Source organism: Canis lupus, chromosome 3, assembly GCF_003254725.2.
Source record: "Canis lupus dingo isolate Sandy chromosome 3, ASM325472v2, whole genome shotgun sequence".
Lineage (NCBI taxonomy): Eukaryota > Metazoa > Chordata > Mammalia > Carnivora > Canidae > Canis > Canis lupus.
This window is the reverse complement of record NC_064245.1, coordinates 72,175,550-72,187,592: the sequence shown is the minus strand read 5'-3', so window position 1 is coordinate 72,187,592 and position 12,043 is coordinate 72,175,550. Positions and strand designations below refer to the sequence as shown.

General features: G+C 43.3%; 1 protein-coding gene and 1 long non-coding RNA gene across 3 annotated transcripts in view; one reads left to right on the top strand and one right to left on the bottom strand.

Annotated features, from left to right (window-relative positions):
* The window catches only part of LOC112653278 (uncharacterized), a 72,036-nt gene extending 61,970 nt beyond the window's left edge, over nt 1-10,066 (top strand). The window contains exon 4 of the long non-coding RNA XR_007409939.1: nt 9,824-10,066. This is a non-coding gene — a long non-coding RNA (uncharacterized LOC112653278). The remainder of the gene's footprint in view (nt 1-9,823) is intronic.
* Nucleotides 1-12,043, bottom strand: part of RBM47 (RNA binding motif protein 47) — a 149,119-nt gene that overhangs the window by 69,155 nt on the left and 67,921 nt on the right. The window lies entirely within an intron of this gene.

Here is a 12,043-nt window from a genome sequence, read left to right as displayed (position 1 = left end):
CCAAAAAAGTGTCAAAGGCAAGAGCTAATAAAGGGTAGAGTTCACCAGTGAGCCTGGAGACAGACACAGTAGCAACTTCACATTTACCACCTATTTCTACTTATTACAGAAAATACAACCTGAAAAAGCTTTTCGAGGCCACCTTGCACAATAAACAAGATGTACTCCCCATTTGCTATATTCCTCAAGTAATTCACAGTTAAAACCCAACTCTGCTCCAAACCAGAAGTTTTGCATTCCATTCAAGTTAACAATTACAACCAGAGGATAACAGGAACTTGCTGGCACTGAATTATTAGCATACCCAGAAAGTCAGGTGCCTCTTGGTACCACCAGGGTTAACACGAGAAAGAGGAGGTGCTCAGGGATCGGCTGCCTGGTTTTAGGAAAACTACACACGGAGGTTGCTGGAGTCCAGGGCCCATGGGGGCAGCATGCACCTACTTACCTGCTCTCGGAGCTCTGAGTGGGACAGTCTGAGAAAGGAGACAGTAAAATCATTGAGCAACTATCAAGCCTCCTCGCTAAAAGGAGACCAAGCAAGGCCGTCCAGAGGAGCAGAAAGAATTGACTTTGGCTCCGAAGTCCCACACACAGCCAGGGTAGGCAAATAAGAAAACCCATTCTCTTACCCCAGCCCCTGGCCCCCAGTCTCCAGGAATACTCAGAGTTCTGCATTTAGGATTTAGGTTGTCTAGTGGGGCAGAAAGAAAATTGAGCCTAGGACTGTGATCATGGCTTTTCTACACACCAGCTGTGTAACCTCGAGTAAATCACTTAACTTCTTGGAGCCTGTGTCTTCATCTCTATCATAAAAACATCTAGAACCTGCAAAGATATCCCAAAGAACTGACAGCTGTCCCAATCAGAACCTAAACAATGGCCAAGAGCAGTTCTTTACATTTTCAAAACTTAAGGTGTTCAAATCTTCAGGGTTGTTGCGATTTTTTTGGTCCCTTGACCTTCAGTATATAGGTCCCATTTTATTTTCGGTTTCCCCATAATACAGATGCCTCCAGTTGGTGCTATGTCTAAGGACAACTGACTTCACTTCCCTTTGGTCTAACTGGCTAATCTACCTCGGGTGGGTATCCTAAATGGTGGTTTATCCACCTCCCAGGGGCAACCTTGAGGCCTGAACTCTTTACACCTTTCCCCTCATCATGAATCTACCTGCCCTTGGGCACAACCAGCTACCGCCTTATAAAGCTTCATCTTGGCCTCACCTTCCCTTTCCTTCTCTTGCCTTTTTTTTTTTTTTTCATTTTTTCTCTCCCCTGCCCCCCTTCCCTTTCTGCCTTGCCTCCCTGAGCAAAAGGATGGGGATGTGGTGGAGAGGAATTACCCTCTCATCCTATTTTTTCTATTATTTTGTGTGTCATATCAAACACCCTGGTGAGGGAGGGAAGTCAGATGTTTTTATCACTGAGAAATTCTTTTTAAAGATTTTATTTATTCATGAGAGACACACAGAGAGAGAGGCAGAAACACTGGCAGAGGGAGAAGACTCCTCATAAGGAGCTTGATGTGGGACTCAATCCCAGGACCCCGGGATCACAACCTGAGCCAAAGGCAGACGCTCAACCACTGAGCCAACCAGGTGCCCCTATCATCCAGATTCTACTGACAAGAGCCTTGAGATTCAGAGATTAGATTGGTCTCAGGCCAACTGCCGATGGGGCCCTACTGCTCGGGTGTCCCCACAGGCCAGGACTTCCCTGCTGCCACTCCAGCGTGGGCCAACACCCCAGCCGCGAATGCCCCTTTCAGTACCCCAAAGTCCCCCCTAGTCTAGTCAATTCTCCCTGCGAATTGTGCACATTTTCCCTTTGGATCACTCATCTCCTCATCTCCTTCCTTCTTCCCTCCTGGCTGGTCAACCTCTTATTGTTTTTAGGGTCTATGTCACTGAATCCCTACAACCCACTTCTGACTACTGCTACCCCTGTATGCCTTTCTTTAGGCAAACCCAACAGGAGCAAATCTCCAAACTGACAAACCTGTAAGCCTGGAGGATAGTTATTCACTTCCTAGGAGACTTTCCTCACTAGTTCTCCTTTTGGGTCATGTAGCTCATGCTATCCTGCACCTCACTATTTGTGTATATGTCAACTGCTTTCTGGACCACCAGAGCACCCACCTCTGCCTCCCATGCATGGGGTCCAGGGCTTAGGATTAAGGAACATATTAGAATTTTGATGAAAAAAAAATGTGAGGATGTAGTATCTGAATCTAAGGCAGTGCCTTAGTGGAGTACACTTTAGGTATAAGCGGAGGCCGGAGTTTGGGGTTTTGACACAGTTGCTCTGCATTTTGGTTTGTCTGTGTGTGTGTGTTTGTGTGTATGTGTGTGTGTGTGTGTGTGTGTGTGTGTGTGTGGCGGGTGGGGGGGCTGTACTCAAATAAGGATAAGAAAAGTGAGTTATAAAGATGAGATAGCAAATAAGCTAACCATCAAATTGTGCCCTGAAACAAGCATCATTTACTAAATGTCTGCAATTACCAGGTACTCAACATATGTTACCTCATTTACTGTAATCAGACAGGAAGAGACAGGTTCAGAGAGACTGCCCATGGGCAGGCAGCTGATAGTGACAGAACTGAAAATCAGAGCAGGTCTCCATCCTTGCTCTTTGCCTGAGCTGTCCTTGTGCCAGAGCCACTCTGCAGCCTACTCACTCCAAGGACACGACTAGTGCCCCAATCAAGAGCCACCTGCGGGTGATTTCTGCCACTCTGTGCTCAGAACCTGCTTGACCCTGTTCTTCTACTCTTCTTTTCCTTGGCCTCCCTGCTCTCCTCTCTCCACCTCCTCTTCTTATCCCAAAGACAATCTGTCCTGTTCACTTTTAAAATCTATTGACAAACTCTAATATAGGGGCCCTCGTTTGACCACAAAACCTTAACCAAATAGACAGTATGGACTGTCCCACTTCTGGGAGGCCATTTATATTCATTTCTTCTGGGACTGCGAATCTGATATTTGACTTTAAACACTGCAGGCTGTGTTAAAATTCCCTGTGCAATATGGAGAGCATTTGGTGTGCTATTGTATTCAAATAATATATTTCATACTGCTCAGAGACCAGATTCTGTGCCCCTAAGACTCGTGCTTTCTGTACAATATAAATGTTTTATAACAACATTTCCCCATTTCTAGCTATATACTTCTAAGTCAAGTTTTTGCTCTATTGTTTATGCCAGTGTCCAGGTATACCCCTGAAATTTTTTTTTCAAAGATAATATTTATTTATTCATGAGAGACACACAGAGAGGCAGAGACACAGGCAGAGGGAGAAGCAGGCTCCATGCGGGCAACCCAATGCAGGACTCAATCCCAGGACCCAGGATCATGACCCGAGCCAAAGGCAGACACTCAACCACTGAGCCACCCAGGTGCCCCCTATGCCCCTGAAATTTATAACTGCAAAGTTCCAACAGGGCAGAATAATCAAACTCTAGGCAAATGCTACTCTATTACCCTGGAACTGTCCCAAGCAGTTCTAGAGGCCCCCCCTTCTAGCTTAGATATCCTTGAGTCTCACATATATTTATCCTGCAGGATGGTTCCAGACTCTGGAAGGGATTTTGAGTTCCCTTGGACTCTAGGAGATAAGAGAGAAGGAAGCAGCAGAAGGTGAAGGTTTTATTTGGAGCTGCTAAGACTCCCAGAATCTGCCAAGGGCCTTGGCATTCCCCCTGAATCACCCATGCTCTTTCAGTTTTCTGGAAGGTGGCTTCAAAGAACCTTCCAAGTGTGGCTCAGAAATTCCTCATCACCCAATCCAGCTTAAACTCAGATCTCAAGCAAGGTATCCCAATAGCCCCTGATGTTTTCCCAAGTTGCCCAAGGAAGGAGAGGCTGGAACAGGTCAGAAGAATACATGATGAATCTTCTCTGCCCAACATGGTCTTTCACTGAGACATCATCCACTAGACCAGCAGTTCTCCAGTTGAGGTCCCTGGGCCCTCTGAAGGACCAAGACCTTTTCAGAAATCTATAGGGTCAGGGGCGCCTGGATAGTGCAGTCAGTTGAGCGTCCATCTCGTGGTTTCAGCTAAGGTCGTGGTCTCGGGGTTGTGGGATCCAGCCCTGCATAGGGCTCTGTGCCAGTGCATAGTCTGCTTGGGATCCTCTCTCCTTCACCCTCTGCTCCTCCCGCTCATTCTCAATCTCTCTCTCAAATAAATAAATAAATCTTAAAATGAATAAATAAGAAGTCTATAAGGTCATAACTATTTTCATAATAATTCTAATATTTTTACTTTTTTCAAGGAGTTGACATTTGCCCTAAAGATGTAAAGGCAGTGGTGGGTACAGCAGCGTAAGATAAGGAAGAGGCAACAATGTGTACTAGTAATCACAGTATTTTCACCACCAGGCACTCCAAAGCTTGCTTTGTTTTGTTTTTTTTTAGAGCCTATTTTTCCCTTCCTTGCAAGCCCTTACTTGACGATGCAAGAAAATATTAATTTTATTCTACCTTGACTCCTAAGTATATATCTTTGTAATAGTCTGTGTGATGAAACGGGAAGTACGCACAAAGCTCTCTTGCTCCATGCCAAATTATGATGATAGTCTCAAGGAAAATCACTTTTGTGGGCCTCAGAGTAGATGAATTAAAGCTGTCTTTGTCATAGAACACCATTTTTACCTGAATGAATGACTGATAGACAAAACCATGGTTATTCAGACTTGGATATTTGGCAGACATTTTCTGGAAAATGAATGAAGTGTGCCTGTCACTTCAAAGAACATAATTGATAGTATTTGTTTCCAATGATAAACTTCCAGTTTTCAAGTCAAAAGTTAAAATGTTGGAGAACCTGCACTTGCCACCATTCACTTGAAGGCTTGCCAATAACTAAAGGCTTTTCTGATGAGATTAGTTGTGATGTTAACAAATGTGATTTTTTTTTTAAGTATCATATAACAAAATGTGTCAATATTTAGGAGATCTTCACAACCCAGTAAACCAATATTTTCCAAATGACCAATTCATAATGTTACAGAATCATGCATGGGTGAAAGAGCCATTCGATGTACGAAATAAACCAGTGGACTTTCATGTTATAGAGTAAGGAAAGTTCATTGATACTGTTTCAGATTCCATATACTGCAACTAACTTTTAACAAACTACCTCTTCTTGAGAATATGGATTTTCTATCAAAGAAGAATGTTTATGATTATCTGAAAAGGCTACTAAAATACTCTTCCCTTTCCCAATTACATATCTTTGTGAGGCTGAATTTTCTGGATATAATTTTGTGAAAATAACATATCAACAGATTGAAGACAGAATCAAATATAAAAATATAGCTCATTTGTATCAAACCAGTCATGAAAGATATTTGCAAAAACAATGTACTCTTCTCACCATTTACTTGTTTTTGGAAATACAGTTTTTTAATAAAAATGTTATTTATGTGTTTAACACAAGAGTTCACTACTGCTAAAAAAAAAAAAAAGTTCACTACTGCTATTTTTGAAGGAATTAAATATTTTTAATTTATCGGGCAGCCCTGGTGGCACAGCGGTTTGGCGCCGCCTGCAGCCTGTGGGATCGAGTCCCACATAGGGCTCCCTGCATGGAGCCTGCTTCTCCCTCTGCCTGTGTCTCTGCCTCTCTCTTTGTCTATGAATAAATAAATAAAATCTTTAAAAAAAAATTTTTTTTAATTTATCAGTTTGAATTTCTAACATGCTCAATAGCAATAGGTACAATCCACATAAGCAAGAGTACTTTGGGTTCCCTAATAATTTTTAAGAATGCAAAGACAGAGTTGCCCCCGATTTAGCAAATGAAAATGCAGGGCATCCAGTTAAGTTTGAGTTTCAGATAAATAAGAAATGATAATTTAGTAAGAGTATCCGTGAAATATTTAGAACATACTCATACTAAAAAAATTACTTATTGCTTACCTGAACTTTATCTGAAGTTATCTGTGCATTTTTAAATTTTCTTTGCCTGTTTTTTCTTAAGATCTTATTTATTCGAGAGAGAAATTGAGAGAGAATGAGAATGAGTGGGGGGAGAGGCAGAGGAAGAAGCAGACTCCCTACTGAGCAGAGAGCCTAACATGGAACTCGATCCCAGGATCTTGGGATCATGACCTGAGCTGAAGGCCGACACCCAACTGACCAAGCCACCCAGGTGCCCCTTTTCTTTGCCTGTTAAGTCATATGGAGCCCCAGAAGTTTAAGAAACACTGCACCAGACCACACCCCTCACATTTGTGCTGAAACGCTAACATTTATTAGGCATCCACTGTATACAAAACCCGGTGCTAATTTCTTGACATAGACTACTTCTTCAGTCTCCCCCTGCCCCCGCCCCATCCTATGTGGCATGTACTCTTACAATCTCTGTTTTATAAATGAGGAAACAGAAACCCAAAGAAGTCAGATGAAGCTAATTACTGGTGGAATGCAAGCCTGGAACCCACCCACTCAGTTGCCAAAATCTCAGCTTGTAACTATTAGGCTTAAATTGAATTCTGAATAATGGGAGAGGTTTTTTTTACTTATTCGCAATCCAATCTCTGATGCTTCTCTTCTCTCTCTCTCTTGCTCTCTCTTCCTCATACACACACATATACACACAGCTCTCACACAGTTGTGTGTTCTGTTATCAGAGCAACAGTGAAACCCAAGGCTGTGTGTCAAAGAGTTCTATCCAGAACTGGGCATCAGTATTTTGACCCAGAGCCAACTTCTCTGATAGATCCTCCCCTGGGCACGACAGCAGTGCTGTTCCAGGCTAGGAATTCTAGAGTGCAGCTATGGCACACTGGCGCTGCTCATCACTATTAATTGGAAGCCACTGGGATTTGGTGCTGAGCTAGAATCATCCTTGAGAATAAACTGGGAATTTCTCCAAATGAATCTGTACCAACTGAAGCAAATGCAACCACTGTTGTAAGCAAGCCAAGGTCCTGTTTTTTGTACGATCATGACCCAGGCCACTGGATATATTTAATGAGCTCAAGCTCAACAGTAAACAAACTAGGGAAAGTAAATTTTTTTATGAGCCAGCATGGGGCAAGAGTATACACTCACTGTGCCACATGATCTGCAAATACAAAGTGAATTTGCCTGCAGTCAACTGGAGGCCCTCCCCCCAATCACCCATGGCTATAAGGTAGTGTCCAAAGTGGTAAACATAAAGGGAGGGAGAGATATCAGTCTTTCATATGCGGGAAATTTCTTTAACAAAGGGAAGATTTACGTTTCAAATCTTTTTTGTTTTGTAAATTTGGATTTTTATTAGATGTGAGGCAAACTGGATTAAACTAGGGGCAGTTGTGTATACAGAAGCCAATGGTGATAGGACTCTGACAATGAGCCCAGGGAATAGGGAGGAGAAAAAAAAAAGGTAGATCAGAAAAGGAAAAATATCTAAACAGGAGTGTTAGATAATTAAGAAGAGGTGCATTTTTAGAAACCAAGACTTGGGTGAAAGCCAACAACAGGCCAAGGTGGCCTAGGTGGGAAGAAGGTTTGGGGAGGCCCAAGGCCATGGGTCATCCAAGGGAAAAAGGTCAATGTTTTACTTCTAAAACCCTCCACTTCGCAGTTCGCCTCGGGTCCACCTGGCAGGGCTGTTGAGTGCAGACACTGGCCCAGCCCTGCCCAAAACCCTGCTGGCTGCGTTGGCCTCCTGGGCTTGGCCCCTTTATCTGCTCACTCAATCTAGATCCCCCAAGCCCTGAAAGGGCAAGGGGTGAGAGAGAAAGAATAAACTGAGAGGCAAGCCTGGGCTCTCTCCCTAGATAAGCGCAGGAGGTGGAGGATTCTCGAAAGTTTTCCCCTTCCAGGGGCCTTCAGAATTCACTCTCTGAATGCTGAATGTCAAGGACACAGCCAGAAACGATGACTCATCAACTTTCTGAACTAAGGACAGGAACACACAGTCTCAGGCTCGAGGACTAGCTTTTCCACCGTCACAATGGAGCCAACGGTCCTGCCTGCTTCAGACACAAAGGTGACAGAGCTGTGTGGCCCGCCCACTGTGCCCCAGCCCGGCGGCCTTTCCCGTCTTCCGGGTTCTCGAAAGCACAGAGAACATGAAGGTTTTTTTCCCATTTTGTTTGAGACACAGGCCCTATGACATTTCAGAAAGCGATTTGCCTTGAAAAGTGCGGGGACTGTATGTGGTCACTAGTCATTAGTGTGGCCAGATAGTAAATATTTTAGGTTTTGCAGGTCATACAGTTTCTGTTACATGTTTCCCTCCTTCTCTCTCTCTCTCTCTCTCTGTCTCTCTCTCTCCCCCCTTTAAAATGTAAAAACCATTCTCAGCTACAAACAGAACCATTCTTAGCTACATACAAAACGTATAAAAACAGACAGAGGAGCAGGCCAGCTGGCTGGTTCCTCACTCCGAGCAACAGCAAAGGGCCGGCGGGGTCAAAGGGTGACGCCTGCATACAGTTTGGACGAATACAGTGTCAAACATGTCAGAATGTAGATGTCTGTCCCTGTCTTGCTGACAAAGGCTATCTCCTTCTCTGTCCCACTTGCCCACATCTGACATTCTCTACTTACAAGGTCATCTCGCCTTTGCTGTGATTCCCTTCAAAAAAAAGAATTTAGGAAAAAAAAAAAAAAGAATTTAGGGCAGTTCCAGTGGTCCGGCGGTTTAGCGCCACCTTCAGCCCAGGGTGTGATCCTAGAGCCCCAGGATCGAATCCCACTTCAGGCTCCCCACATGGAGCCTGCTTCTCCCTCTGCCTGTGTCTCTGCCTCTCTCTCTCTGTGTCTCTCATGAATAAATAAATAAATAAATCTTTAAAAAAATAACAATTTAGCTGTAGCTCTGGCAGGGAATTAAATCCTGAAATGCTAGTCTTATATATTTGCAAAATGAGATAAACAAGTTTTAAAATCAGAATATTTTAAAAGTTTTCATTCTTTGCATGCGTGTGGGTATATACACATTTTGCTTAAAAGTGAACACTCCAGGGGCATCTGGGTGGCTCAGTCGGTTAAGTGCCCGACTCTTGGTTTCAGCTCAGGGTCATGATGTCAGGGGTCCTGAGATCGAGGCCCACACTGGGCTCTACGCCCAACAAGGCGTATGCTTGAAGGTTCTCTCCCCGTGCCCCTCCCCCTACTTGCAATCATGCACATGCATGTGCACACATGCACGCTCTCTTGCTCTCTCTCTCTCAAATCTTTTTAAAAACTTTTTAAAAAGTGAACTCTCCATATGTATCACAAAACTGCAAGCCTGGAAAAATCTTCTGGTATAGCCTAGACTTTAACTGCATATCCTTGAGGAAACGGACCTACTTCAGTTAAATGAGATATTCCAAATCTAATACTAATTGTCAGAACTACAGCCACAAACTCTTGATTTCCAAATCAGTTCTCTTTTATTGTTCTACTTTACTGCACATTGCCAAATCAGTACTAAATACTAACTCAACAAATACAGTGTATTTCCAATGTGCCCAGCACTGGCTAGGTGCCCTAGGGATACAAAAAAGAGAAGATATCTTCCTATAAAAGGCTTTTGGCCTCCCTGAGAAAACAACAACACAGGAAACAAATATTATTGTCTTAAATTATTACATAACTATATGAGTAAAACATCTGTTCAATATGACAGCCAGTAGCCACATGTGGCTATCGAGCACTTAAAATGTGGGTGATATGACTTAGAAAGTGAACTTTTAATTGTATTTAATTTTAATTTATCTAAATTTAAATAGCCATGTGTGGCTAGTGGCTGCTCTACTGGACATCATAGATCTAAAAAGAAAGGTTCCAGGTCTGGATGGAAGATATGTAACATACATTTTGTCACTTTTTCCCAGCTGTGTCTATGACAGGAACTACAACTGATGATAAAACTTTCCCTCTGAGCAAACATTGACTCTCAGGATCCTCCGTGCAACATATTTTCAACTGCCTGCACCTGGTAATAGGTAATGAAACCTATGTGCCGCCACTCCTGATACTCACATGGTGACAAAGGTGAGCTGGAGGAGGAAGTTCTCGAGCTGAGCCTAGAAAGATAGATTTGGACAGGTAAAGAGGAAAGGACAGAGCAGAACAGCAGGACCAGAGGAAATGGACAGAGTTCTCCTGGCTCTCGGGCAAGGAGGATGCTGACCCAGCAGAAAGGGAGGATTGTGTTGGGTGTGTTGGGAGATAAGGGGGACAGGTAGAGGGTGGAGCTAGACACGGAGACCTCTGGATTCCAGGAGTTTGGACTTTTCTCAAGAGTGCCCCTGAAGGTTTAAGCAGGATAATGACTGGAATAAAACCTGTTTTAGGAAGGGAAATCAAGCCAGAGAACTGGTTGCATAATGAATATATACGTTCAGAGACTGGAAAGAAGGCTATTCTTCTAATGGTTTTGGTTTTCCTTTAGGAAAGTAATACTTGTTTATTTAAAAAAAAAAAAAAGTATATATCACAGAAAAACAGGCCTCTCCTGTTCAAACTCAACCACTGTTGGCATTTTGATGTAGTTTGTTTTTATCTTTTCATGGCTACTGCAGTAATTCAGGAATACAGATATGACCAGACCTAGAAAGGTGGGAGTATGAATGAAGAGGAAAGGCGACAGAAGAAAGTTTTAAGTGAGGCACCATGATGCAGGGAAAAGACCATTCGCATCAAGGGACCTGAGTTCTAGGCCTGGCCATTTCAGTGAGCCTTGTCTCCAACTCCAGATTTGATTTCCTCACTTTAGACTCATGGTACTGGTCTAGGGGCACCTGGGCATTCTTGATTTCGGCTCAGGTCATGCTCTCAGGGTCCTGGAGCCCTAGGTTGGGCTCCATGCTGGGCATGCAATCTGCTTAAGATTCTCTCCCTCCCTCCATTTCTGTCCTTCTCACCCCCACTTGCATCTTGCACGCCCACATATGCACTCTCTTTAAAAAAAAAAAAAAGAAAAAAGGTACTAGTCACTTAACCTTTTCTTATTGTCTCATTAAGGGTCAGATGAGATTTTTGAGAATATCCTTCAAACATAAAATGGAACTAAAAAAAGCATATGTATATATGTTTGTATTTTAAGTGATTACCATATATAGACAGAAATTGTCATAAGACAAAAATGTTCCCTTGTTCTTGAACCTGTATGAATGGCATATATAGCCTCTGGCGGTCTGTCTATAAGATTTTAGGTGTAAAGTTATTAAACCATATATTCTGAGCAGTGTTGACAGGAGGATGTATGGGTGTGGTTCACAGGACACATAATGGGGTGGTATCAACAGGGGATCCATTCTCAGCTGGGATTGCAAAGGATTTTAAGGCCCCATCCATCCTCACAGGGCCTAGGAAAAACAAAAACAAAACAGCTGCTGGAGAACACAAATTATTTTCTCCAGAGAAGGTAATATACCACCATTTGCCAGGTTAAGAAGCCAAGTCCAAACCAGTGCTTGTCCACACCGGACATACATGAGTGTCAATTAATTGCAAATTTTTCAAAAAATACTGATGGTTGGGCTTCTCCTGAGACCAACTGAATCAGAGTCTCAGTGAATGGGACCTATGCATCAATGTGGGGTTTTTTTCTTTTTAAGTTCTCAAAATGGCTGAAATCCTAAGTACAAGCAGATGCCCCAGAGCAAAAACAGTTCAAGGGGCACAGGAACAGTCTGGGATCCAGATCTGACATGATGCTCCTAACCACCCAGATTAAGAGTTGTAGCCAGGTCCTTAGTGAGGGGCAGTGGAGGCCAACACGGTACCCACCAGGACACTTTATAATTTGCATAGTAAGCACTATATAGTTTCTGTTTCTGGGTGTAGGATCTGTCATTTTCAATGCATCCCCTTGTCATTCTCACTTAAGCATGTGTTAGAGAACTCCTGTGGACTCAGGTTAGGCAACGGATTCTGGTCAACGAGTGTGCCTTTGTCTGAGGATCCCTCCGCCCTCTGGGGAGCTATTGGACAGACCTAGATGTGTGAGCCAGCTTTGCCAGGGGCCTGTGTGATCCTGTGCAAGTTACATATTCTCTTTTATACTTCAGTTTTCTCAGTTGCCAAATAGCTAACACATTTTTTACAGG